The following is an 11,075-nucleotide window of genomic DNA, read 5'->3' as shown; positions in this document are numbered from 1 at the left end:
GTCAGACCCAGGTCTCCCAGGCTCTCCATTTGCTATTCTGTCTCCTAGATCCTCATAGCATTCATTTTAAAAAATATTGTATGCAAGCCAGCATTATTATTAATAAAAACAAATAAAGAGACGCTGAGGTTTTTGCCTGTTTTATAAACAAATAATCATTCTGAATATTAGCCTCCTCCACAATTTGCTATAGTATGGCTAGATGTCACCCATTAAAATCTATTCCAATACAAAATGCACAGTAAACCGAGGACAAAAAACATCAGAAGAGATGCAAAATAACATAGTTTTATTTAATGAAGTTTGTTACATGATCAACAAAGAAAATATTTGTACGTTCCTTAAATAGCATTAAAAGTTCAAGGCAAAACATCTGAAAAGAGTTCAAAAGGTTGCAGCGCAGCTACGATTTGGAAATTTGGAGAATAATTCAGCAACTTGCTTTTGTTTTGGTCTTGGTCATTTCTGTGCTTTGATGAGCTTCACTGTGAGCGAGTGAGTTATATGTGCAGAGCCTTGGTTACGTCTTATGGTTCAGGCACCTCAATGATTTGCTTCTGTTTGAACATGAAACACATCCACTTGCATCCAAATGCTTCTGCTGCATTACTCCAGAGAGGTGCTGCACCAGTTAAACACGTAAAATACAGACTGGTTTCAAACTGCTGTCACGTTTTGAAATAAGTAATTAATTACAATTTCTTAGGTGTTACTAACATTATTAAATGTTTTCTGTGATATTGACTGAGTTTCAAAGCATTTTTCAGAAAATTCAGTGTAATTTCCAGCACATAGAGAAATGAAGTAGCATCCTGAGTCCCACATCAAGGCATCCTCCTTCGGGACTCCTGATCCGTGTTGCTGGATCGCACCAGTTCCTGGATGCTTGGGTGTACAGGCAAGATTTAAATTTAAATTACTAGGCTCTGAGTATGTTTAGTATGTCCTTCAATTCTCTTCTAATAAATAGAGCCAAGGGCATAGTGAGTCAGTTTCGTAATTAGATGATATAATTGTCTCATGAACTCTGTACAAATTACCTCTTCTCTTATTGTTTTTGCAGTATATTGTTTTTCTTGAATAATATGGCACATATCCAGTTTATATTGCAGTCAATAAATTACCCCGGTTTATAGCTTGATGGCCCACAAATGAATAACTGACATCAACAAAAATAATTAAGTCATTACCATTTTTAATACTGTCAGTACTCTTCATTTAGACCATTAAATTTATTTTTAATTATTAACAAATTTCCTTAAAAGCATCTTTTTGCTTTTTTTTTTTTTAACAAGAGGTAACCACAGATGAACCACTTTGCTCAGCTTTTAACAAGTTTGTGATTCTAAGGTTGACACTAGAGTGTAATGATGTAAAGGAAATTGCATTTTATTACATTTTAATTAAATAGGTCAACTTGTGCAGGCCTTTCTCCAGCAAAACTCCCACTGGAGTTTGGTCCTTCGTCGCTAGACTTTATTTTCTTCTTGAGCTTTAGACAGCAGGTTTCTGCTTTCCAAACAGGGGACTGATAAGATAATTTAATCCATTAAGTGGTGTATTTTTGGCATTCCAATTGACAGATATGGGAAGCATTGTAATGCTGAATACCATAAAGGATGTGCGTTGTTATCCCTTTTAGTGAAGCGTAATTCTGGGTGTGCTGGATTCTGCTTTTATGCAAAGAGTTGGGTGGGTTCAAGGCAGCCCGTGAGCCAGCCCCAGCCTCTGAAACCCCATGGGGGCGGTTGGCCATAGCTCCGTGCCTGCTTTGGGGGTATGGACCCAGGGTGGTACTTCTTCCCTGTGCTGAGGAAGAGCACATTTGGGGGCCCTGTTGCCTCCTGGGCCCTGCTGCTGTCCTGGGGTGCGGCGAGCGGGGTGCACACCACATCTTCCAGGCAGCAAGGAGGTAGGTAGGTCCTTCTCCCCTTGCATTGCACCCGGGCAATGGCACCCCTCCTTGTTACCGCAGCTCTGGCCTTCTGCACTGACTTGCTGACTCCAAACTTGTATTTTTTCTGTTCGCTTAAAAACAGTAATGGAGCCCTGAATGAGATTGTCCCCATCAGCCTCCCCTTCTCATCCACTTAGCATTTCTCTCCAATTCTACCCTCAATCATAACAAAATGGCCAACATATTCTGCTTTCTCTGTAATAACACTGGCTGTATCCAAAATGCCCAGATGACGTGAAGAATTCAGCCGAAATACTCACATTTAACATTCAACCAAGCTCTTCCAAGGCCGGTCCTACTCATTTGGTCCAAGTACCTAACCCCGTTAAATTCAGGGGGCCTCCTTTTCCAGTTCAGGTTTAATTGTTTGCTTTCTGATTCTCTCCATAGATTCATCCTCGTCACCTCTATGTTCCACAAGTCCAAATGCTGAGCTACGGTTAGCATATTTTTGTACAGAATATTTTTAACCTTCTAGTAGCTGCAGCTCACAACCATTAGTTTCTCCTCTCTACGCTTATTAGAGGAAACACTTGTGGAAGATGTGTCACCTTCTGGACCTCAGAGGCACACGTAGTTCCAAGCAGGCACAAGCAAAATATGTTTTTTTCCATTTCTTGCAAGCAGAAATGAAGTTAATTTGTTTGGAAAACTCCTGCCAAAGGAAATGTCATTCAACAATTCTGTTGAAGCTATCAAAAGCAAAACCGAACAGATTTGAAAACTTAGCACAGGTCACAGACACAGTTCATGAGATGAATAGTAAATATTCTGGTAGGTAGTAAGAACTAGAGTAAGAGTATAGTTTAAATTCTGGTTTTAGGCTGAATTACACTCCCCTCCAGTTCCATGAGTGAAATACCTTGGAGCATATTCATGTTAGCTCCTAACTTTTCCAGTAAAAAAAGTTTGAAACTTTAAACCCAGAGCACAGACAGCAATTTAAGCCATTTCAGGGGCTGTTGCTTTCTCTGTACTCTGGTGACCAGGCAGAAAACAGCAGGTTTTGCTGCAGTTTCTCGTGGCTGAGCAGGGACGAGGTGTTGAGATCTTGACTTCTGGTCCAAGCGTGACAGACCTTTCCTACCACCCCAGGTGTGACCCCCTTACCAACCTGAAAGACAGAGGAAAATGCAAAACACTTTGTCTGCCCTCTCAAGATGAACCTTCTTGGTAATTTGTGTCCAAGTCGATCTTTTTCTTTAAAGGGTTAAATAATTCAAAAACAAGGTGAAAAGCTTTATTTTGGATAAAAGGATATGGTTTGACTGGTATGAGCATTTTTGGAGGGAAGGGGTTTGACCTTGTGTAGAAGCTGCAACACTTTGATTTATGGAAAGTTACCTAAAGCTGTGGTCCCTACAGACTGGTTGGTGGTCTCTGGGGAGTGGTACTGCGTAGGGTACCATCACATTAGGGGCATTTGGGGTAAAGCTAAGAAAAGCTAGAAAAAAGCCCTCAAGCCAGCTGAGCCCTGGTGAGTTTTCCTCTGCCAGGACTCCCAGGGCTCTGATAATCCACCTCTGTTGGATTTAGCCATGAGATGCTACTGCTGTAACTGCTCTTGTCCGCCTCCCTGCTGGGGTCTTTGGCCCCCAGAAGTAAGGGCAATGTAAGTTTATAGGGTTGTGCTATATGGAGCTATACGGGCTGTCTCCTGGAGCTGGGGTCTGCCATCCTTAGTGTCCATGCAACGTCATGGCATCTGCATCGTAAAGAGATGCTGTTAAACCTGACAGAGCCTGACATAAAACATGAGAGCATCTATGTTACCTTTACTGCTGTTAAGTTCATTACAGGAACTATGGTAGTTGCTGAGTTAGTGCTGATTGGATTTGTTTGGGACCAACAGCTTCCAAGCTGTGACAGCAGAAAGCTCTGCATTAGTTGTCCAAATATTCATTTAGGTTTGGGGACAGGATCTGCTTAAAACCAGCTTCGTTAAGCTGCAACCATGACTTGCAGGGCCGAATGGCAATTCTTGTTGCTAACCTCAGGGCTGATCCATTAGCAAGATTTATTGATTCCACAGGTGTTTTTTCCATAGAGGTCTGTGGAATTGGCTCTTTATGCTTTGGTCATTGTGAACGAGGACGAATTCCAGCTGAATGAGTAGCCTTAGACCATTTTAGGATCTGGATAAATAAGCAGAGATACAAAAGCAGGGCTGATCCACATGCACTCACATCAGTGTCTGATTCACTATCAGAAAAACCAACCTACAGCAATGTCACAATGAAAATGCACAGCTGCAGAGCAAATAATATGTGTAAATTTATAGTAAAATCTTTTTTGCATTATTTCACAGGTGAATATTACAGTTGTGTGTGTGGCTAAACTTATGTTTGACTGTCATCAGAAAATGCTAAATGCACGATCCAGACACCATCCTGGTTACTGACGGATGTTAGCAGCAAATCCCTGAAGTTATTTATGTTCAGAGTTTATTGAAAATGTCTAGGTCCTTTTTTTTCTTGGAAACAGTAGTCGCTGTACAGCCTGCCATCACACATTGATTTACTCTGAGGATTGGTTACTTCAGAAAAGGGCTGCTAATTCTATCCGTATTACGAATACCGAAAAAAACCCCAGTAACATTGGGATTACTCCCAGCTACTTTGCTACTACTTGTTACATCTTTAAATACTAAAACTATTACACCTATCAAGGACGATAAATTAAAAAATTATGTATGTAAAATGTATGTAGGTAAAAAAATGTAAGAAATCATTACAGCATGAAAAAAAATCCTTATGTATATCAGACTACACTACTTCTTGCTCGTATTCATCTAATGGGAATTAAAATAAAGTCGTTTGACTCCTTAAAATTCAGTCATCTGTGACCTTTTAAAGTAAGTCAATAACAGCAGTGGAACAATATATCATAGCTACCTAGTTACAAGCATCTTTTGAGACAATCGGCTTTTTAATTGTTCTTTTTATTGTTTAAAAATACTGATGTCCTTTAATAATTAATTATAAATTCAACGTCAGCAGCACCAACGGCTGTACAAAACCAACCTTTTCCTAAAGTGATCGAAAATTGCGAATTATTTGCACAGCCTCTTCGGTGCTGGAGGCTTAAGCGAGATGGATAAACACTGCCAGTGATTACATGAACGAGATGGAAATTGCGGCATTCACACGGCGAACGTATACATTTATACTTTTAACTGCAAATAGAGGACTGTGTCCGCCAAGCCATTAACACCAAGGTGGGGAGGTGGGGGGGCAAAAAAACAACAAAAAGGGTAGGAAAAGCAAAAAGGGAAGGAAGGCGTCGCCTCCTCGGAGGTGAATTAGCAGCATCTCTTGTCTGTAGGGAGGTGGGGAGGGAACCCGCCTGGCCGGGACCTCCCTCCGAGACCCCGATACATCAAATGAAGGGGAAAGCCGGCGTCTGGAGGTGGGGGCAGGCAAAGCAAAGGGGGGGATACACGCATTTTGCCTGTCGGTGTGGCCCCACAAGTCTCGTCGGAAATCTCCCTCCATCCCTTCGGTCTCCATCCCATCTCCGGTGGCATGCCCGCGCGTACCTTCCGAGGCAGGAGCCATCCACCCGCTTTTTATAGCAGCGAGGGGCAAGGCTATTAATAGGCTACCTAATTACTCCGAACTGTTAACTCTGAAGTCTCTAATTCTGTGATGTGGTTGTTTTGATTTGTTTTTCCAATCCAGTAGGACTTGCATTTACAGAACTGGTCAGACTCGCTCTGGAAGATATTATTTTAACGTTTTAAAATCAACTTTCATTCCAAGCAGGAACAAAGTCCCCAAATTTTGACATTTCTCACAAAAGCAGCAACTGAAAAACTATTAATTTGGATCAAGGGAAGCGTTTTGCTTAGCTAAGATTGCAAATTTCGGTTTGTTTTTTTTTTTTTTTTACTTGGCACTCGGTCTCAGACATTTCGGAAAGGCAGGTAAATGACAAAGAAAACGGCTTCAGAAGGGAAGGCGAGGGGTTGCCACGATGCCGGCAGAAACAGAGCGGCTCCGCCGGAGTTCGGCATGGACACGCGTGAAACGGAGCTACTCCCGCAAAATGCCTCCAGGAGGATGGATTCATTTTGTCCTGTGGAAAACATTTCGCTGAAAGGTTTTGACCGGTTCTGATGGTTTATTTTATTTCCTGGGCAGAGAAATAAGAAGACAACGATGGGCGGGGGGGGGGGTTGTCCGGCAGGTTTCCATGCAGAAAACGATATTTTCTTAGCGTGTGCGGTAATGCCGACAACCGGCCCAGGGAATACTTGGTGATGGGGGATTTTGTTTGTGCGGTTTCGTTGGGGGTTTTTTTGTTTAGCTGATTTTTTTTTTGGTGGCTTTTTTTTTTTTTAAGTGAAAAAGAATTAAGTCTCTGCAACCTCTGCTGTGGGGATGGGGGCGGAGGCAGGATAGCTAATTGCAGATCGGATTTGATATTGCCTCACATCCGTGATAATGGACGGGGGGAGGATGAGGAGAAGCTCTGCTCTGAAGCGGTGGGGAGGAGAAGCGCGGCTCCGCCGTGCCCCGCGTCCCTCCGTTTCCAGCTCTCTCCCACAACGAGCCCTCGCAGCAAGAAACCCGAGAAAGTTTCCCCCGGGCTTCCCGTGTCCGATCCAGCAGAAAGGACCCCTGAAACCCCTCCCCGGCACCCAGGCAGGAGCACGCAGGGACCCCGGGGGGGTCCCCCATGGCCCCGGCCCGGGAGCCGCGGCGGCGGGGAGGGCGCCGGGCTCCCCCCACGGCCCCGGGCGGCGGCGGCTCCCACCCGCCCCGCGGCCCTGTCCCCCGTGGCGAGACGGCGGGGCCCGGCGGGGTGGGGGGATTTTCCTTCTGGCCTGACCCTGCAATTAAAAATAATATGTACTATTCGTTATTGCAAGGAATACATGAAAGCCGGCCCTGCTTCGTAGCGAGGGCATTAAGGTAGCCGTTGATAAAAGCATCAGAATTAAGCCATTTTCGTCACCGGCTCTTAAAAATCCATAAAAACGCAGAGTAGCAATAAACGCAAACCTTAGCTCCTCATTTTCAAAGCCTCTGTGTATGTGTTAGAAAGAGACAAAGTGCGTATGCAACTGTTGGACAGAAGCAGCTAAATGTTTTTTAGGGTGCTGCGGGAGTCCCGGCTGCCTCCCGGTCACCCCGAGAGCTGAGGACATCGCCCTCGCCCTGCCCGCCCCGCCGCGGCTCACTGTGCCGGTACCGCGGAGCGCCGGCTCCGGGAGTCAGGTTACGCGGCAACAGGAGCCTCTCCTCCCGCGTTTTGTTGATTTAAATCCTTTTTTTTTAAAGGCTGAAATCATTAACCAGGCGGACCTCGGAGACTGGAGGGAGGACAAATAAAAAGAAGCTGCAGTTCATTATTTTTCAAAAAAAACCCCAACACCAACCCCACACTCTTAGCCACCTATTGCATAAAGGTCCGTGCGGGCTCTCTGCTGCCTGCTGCTTGTTTGAGCGTCAAGGCTTGAAAGACACCGTGGAAATCACCCAAAAGCACGGCGGCAGCAGGTCACCAGTGACGGGGAGGCCGCTTGCTGCAGGGGGAATAACCTCCTGCCCCGCTCCCCGCCGCCGGGCACGGCTTCAACCCCGGGGAGAGCCCAGCTACCGGGCGGGAGCGGGGAAGGCTCCCCGGAGCCGGGGCAGGGTGTCCTGCCCGGGGCGGGGGCAGCCGGGAGGGCCCGGACCCTGCTGCCTGCAACCAGCAAGAAAGGCTGGAGATCAAGCCCGGCCTCTGAGCCCTCGGCAGCCCTTCGCTAGGAGTTTTAGGGGAAGAAGAAATAATCCCCCCTCGTCCTTGTGAATTGGGCGCTTCCCCCTCGCCATGGGACACATCTGATGGCTGGCAAAGGGCACCCCCACCATGCCTCCCCGCCTTGCTCTGGTGTATACCCTGCTGCTTCGGGGGTCGAGTTTCACGAAGCGCTGCCTCAGCTCCCGCGGCTGTCCCGCCCGGCCCGAGAGGGAGGTGATGGGCGGTGGCAAAGGACCCTCTCCCTCGGCTGCCGCTGAAATCCCCCTTTCCCCGGCTGGTGCGGATTGACCCGCCGGCTTCGGCCGCCGTGCCTGCAGCGGGGGCTTGAGCCCTGCGCGGCGGGCAGCGGCGGGGAAGCGCGGAGCCGCCCAGCCGGCAGCTCCCCGCTGGGCTGGGCGCGCTTGAGCGCTGCCGATGCCCCGATCGATAAGTCCGCTTCAATGTCACAGCCGCTGGGGAATGGAAACACTCCGTATCGTGGGGTGGCCTTGATAAAAGTATATTTTAAGTAGCGCGGATAAGCGAACGGGAGAAGAGAAGGGGAGAGCTGCCGGCACGTCGCCTGTAATAACCGCTACGCTTATCAGCCTGGCCTAAACTCCCCAGCAGTTTCTAAAGTACATTAAGTTACATAAACACGGCTCGGAAAAGAATACACTCCATCCTGCGATAGTTACCAAAGTGACCCCTCGTACCGCCTCGCACCCGAGCCCGCCGAGCCCCCACGGCCGCAGCGCCCCGGGGGCACTGGGGACCGGACCGGCAGGAGATTGCCCGCGGCTCCCGGGCCTGCCTGGGCCTGGGGGGGCGGCGGGGATGCGGTCGCACCGAAGCCTTCCCCCTCTCCCTAATGCAACCCTGGCAAGGGATCAGATTTGCAGAGACCCGGGAGTGGGGGAAGGAGCAACCACACTGTGCCTGCACATGGCTTTCCCCCAACCCTTTTTGGGGAGGTTAAAGTGTCCATGAGGGAATTTGCCTTAATTGGATACACACCCTTTCCACTCCCCCCCCCCCCCAATCTGCCTCCTTCCCTCTTTGGCCACAGCGAGCAGGAGCGATGGTTACCTCGCTGGCACCACCTCCCCAGCACCGAGCATCCCCCCGCCCCGCTTTTCTCCGCAAAAAATGCCTCTGCGCTCTCCCTGCAGATCCTCCCCCGGGTGCTTACCCCGGCCCCGGGGCATGAGATACCCGAGAGGTTCCCGGAGCCCCGCGGTGAAAGTTACGTCAGAAGAGTGGGATTTGGGAAGGGAGTGACGTCATGAAGTTAGGAACAGAAGGCTATATGATTTGAGCGGGTGGAGAGCAAACCTGAAACGAAAAGGAGTGGAGAGGAAAGGGGTGATTGGGAATGGTTTCCCACGCTGGTCCCAGTTCAAGCCGGGTTTTCTTATCGGGTCTATCGGAGGAAATAAAATGAAACTTGTAGCCCGGCTATAACGTAAACAGGCTAATCAGCGGTGAAAAACCCGAGGCGCCTGAAGTGTAAAACACAGGTCACTTTGGAGCCAGGGAAAGAGGCGCCTGACAGGCCAGCGCGGCCGTTCTTCCTCCCAGCCATCCTCACCTCTCGGGCAGGCACCCCTCGGCCCGGGCACACCCCGGGGGCACATGGGCATCTACCCCCTGCTCCCAGCGAGCAAAGCCTGCCTCGAAATGCCTGTCCCTTGGAAAAAAAAAAAAAAAACCAAACCAACACGGCATTTCTCGCATTATATCCACCCAGATCTCCCTTTAGACATGCTTGAAATACCCTCTGGTTTAGCTCGATAAGGGGCATCCGAAAGACTTAAACGAAATGTGGAGTTTAAAGCCGAGAACTAGGCGCTTTTCAGCGCAGAAATTTGCAGTGGCAGCACCCGAGCTGCGAAGAAGCGGCGTGGGCATCGACACGCGTGGTTTCCCCTGTTCTTGTCGCGCTTTTGCAGGTAAAAAACACGGGAAAATGTTTTACGTTGCAAGTTCGGGTCGGAAGGCACGCCGGGCATTTAGAGGCAACGAATCGCTGCCCTCACTTGCAAAAGCTTATTTTCTATTTAATATTACACCCACTAAAATACACCTAAAAGTAAAAAGAAAAAAAAAATCACTTCAACCTGGCAGGGTGACCAAAAGAACAATATAATTTAGAGAGAACTGAGAAAAAAGAAGTATCGCCTTTAATCGTACAATTTAATAGAGAAACGGTTTCTCGGGAAAGTGGTTATTTTCCGATCAAACCTCTGCCGCGCTATATCACAAAAATTAACGAGCACAATAAAACTTCGAGGTCGCAATCGGTTCACCCATGCCGGCAGAGCGGGTGGTTACAGCCAGAATTTTACCGTACCCCCAGTGTTACAAATTCTTCGCCTCCCGATCACCTTGCCTGGAAAGACCGAAAGAAAAGCCGTGCCTACCCCGGGAGCGACAGCACCGTGCATCAGCAGGTTTGGGCTCGGTTTCTGTCGGGAGGGCTCCTGCCTGCCGGCTGCCGAGAGCTGGGCTCTGCTCTAGTCCAGCCCTTTGCCGCGGATGACTCTTTCTGTACAAACTGATGATGACAGATATCCAGCTGATAACCTCTGGTGAACGAAGTTATTTTAATTTCCAGTCACTTTCTTGCTAAGTACCATATCAGTTTGTACACAGCTGAGATAAGAGGACTGGGGGGGGGAGAAGGGGGGGCCGATAAAAACAGAAGAATAAGAAAGAAACAGAGGAAAAATGCCTACCGCCTGCTGCTGGGGTGGACACATCCCACAGCTTGCTTTGGCTTCACCTGACGGTTGGGGCAACTCAAGGAGGAGCCACATTTTTTCCCCTCGGATAGTTCTGATTTTAACGAGCAAAAATAAGGAGATTTGGGAGGGGGAGGAGTTCACCTGGTTGCTTAGGGCGAGAGACAGGCACACATCCCCCCGCGCTGCGAGGCCAGGAGGCGCGGGGAAAAAACCTTGTAAAAGGTGAATATTCACCCTAAAGAAGATATTATCGGGGGAGGGGGGTGGGGGAAGTATGTATTATTTCTGGGTTAAAAAATAAAAAAAAAAAGAAGAAAAACGACACGGGCATCTGGGAGGCGAGTCCTCCTCCGCTCTTCCCCGCTCCCCGAGCAGGGGGTCCGGCGCCCCCCTGCCGCGGGCACCCCGAGGTGCCTCCCCCCGACTCCCCTTTTCCCCCCCCGCCCCGGCTGCGCCCGTGCCCGCCCCCGGCGCGGCCGCGCTGCGGGCCGGCTGGCCGCCGGGACTGGCACCCCTGCGGAGCTCCGTGTTTGTTTAGGGCTCTCCGAGCCCAATCAGGGCCGGCTGCCTGCAGTTTTCCGGCAGGGCTGCGAGAGGCGCCTCCTCTCTCCTTTTTATACATGAGCCGCCGGCAGCAGCCG

Source organism: Calonectris borealis, chromosome 2, assembly GCF_964195595.1.
Source record: "Calonectris borealis chromosome 2, bCalBor7.hap1.2, whole genome shotgun sequence".
NCBI lineage: Eukaryota > Metazoa > Chordata > Aves > Procellariiformes > Procellariidae > Calonectris > Calonectris borealis.
Note: the sequence above shows the minus strand (reverse complement) of the source record.